Raw genomic sequence first — 1,802 nt, 5'->3', positions numbered from 1 at the left:
CCAATTTTAAACTCACAAAACAAATTAAGATGTATGTGTAGGAATAGAAACTCCTTGAAAACAAAGGCTTTTTAAAAAAATATATCATATGTCCTACTATGGTATCAAATAAATATTTGTTGATTTTTAAATTATGTTTACATTACAAAATGGTCTCTTTTGGTAGTGTGAGTCATCCAACCCCACGATTCTGACTATCATTTATTTGGTAGTCATATAGGACTACCTGTGTCCCTATCTGTAACCCAAGTCTCTTTTCAGAGCTTCCACAAGCTACTCAGATTCAATACATACAAAACAGCACTCATCATCTTTGTCCTCCCCGCTCCCAAACCTGATCTTCCTCCTTCATCAAATAACTTCACTGATATTACCACTATCCGCTCAGTTTTTCAATCCAAAAACTACTATCATTCTTTTTTTGGCTGTGTTGGGTCTTCGTTGCTCTGCACGGGCTTTCTCTAGTTGCGGCGAGCGGGGGCTACTCTTTGTTGCCGTGCGCGGGCTTCTTATTCCATGGCTTCCCTTGTGGAGCATGGGCTCCAGGTGCTTGGGCTTAAGTAGTTGCATCACGTGGGCTCAGTAGTTAAGGTGTGCGGGCTCTAGGGCACACAGGCTCAGTAGTTGTGGCTCGTGGGCTCTAGAGCACAGGCTCAGTAGTTGTGGTGCATGGGTTTAGTTGCTCCACAGCATGTCCCAGAAGGGATCAAACCCGTGTCCCCTGCATTGGCAGGCAGATTCTCAACCTCTGGGCCACCAGGGGAAGTCCCAGAAACCGGTATTATCTTAAGGCTTCTTCTTCTCTCTTGTCCAATCAGTTACCAAGACCTGATGATTCTACTTCCTAAATATTTCTTGATTTAGTCCTCTTCTCTCCATTATCACAACCTTGTTCAGGCTCAAGGGCTTCACCATTTGTAGCCACATATGCTAGAAACGGCAGTGGTTTCCTCCACCCCCCACATCTTAGTAGAGTTTGAGCCTCTACTCCTTTTTAAGTAAATTTTAAGAGTTAAAACAATGAAAAGCCCAATAGTCCTCTCTTCTTGCAACCAGTACTTGAATATCTGTGTTAATGAAGAAAAGATGTGGCATGGATAAATCAAGACATCATTTTTTTTCTTTTCTTTTCTTTTTTTTTTGGTATGGTTTATGGGTTTTTGCATACATGTTTGCTTATGGATATATTTTATAGTTAGGAAAAGCACAACACTTTGGATCAAAAAACAAAACCCATATTGAGGGACTAACTTCAAAGAAGGTATAAACATGTCCAGATTTTATACCTTGCTCCCACTTCATAGTGATTATAACCAATCCCTAAGTTTGTTAAGATGATGCGCAGAAAAGCAGACCTAGACTGTTGCTCTTTCTAAATTTACTGAAGTGGAGATTAAAAAAAAAAAGTAATTAGCCACATTGATTGCAGTGGATATATGTTGGCTTGCTAGCTTCTGATAATCATACCCAGATTTTCCTTTGGAAAGCCACCTCTCTCTTGGTCTCATTTGATCTCCTGCCACACTGCCCCCTTTAGACTTCAGTCTTCTAGCACCCTGGGCAAAGCAAGTGTGTTAGGGATGGGCACATGGCCAGGTCAGTCTAATAAAACTCTCTCCTACAGCTGTTGGAAAAGAGAAGCTCTTTTTTTTTCCAGGATGAAGTCCTGGAACTGCTAGGAACCAACATGTGAGAAGAATCTGCTGGGGATAAAGCCAACACTCTGAGAACAGAGGGTATATTTAAAAGGAGAGTAAGTCTTGAATTGCTTGGGCATTTGGATCCAAGTTGCCTGAAGTACC

The sequence above is a fragment of the Delphinus delphis genome, chromosome 2 (assembly GCF_949987515.2).
Source record: "Delphinus delphis chromosome 2, mDelDel1.2, whole genome shotgun sequence".
Taxonomy (NCBI): domain Eukaryota; kingdom Metazoa; phylum Chordata; class Mammalia; order Artiodactyla; family Delphinidae; genus Delphinus; species Delphinus delphis.
Note: the sequence above shows the minus strand (reverse complement) of the source record.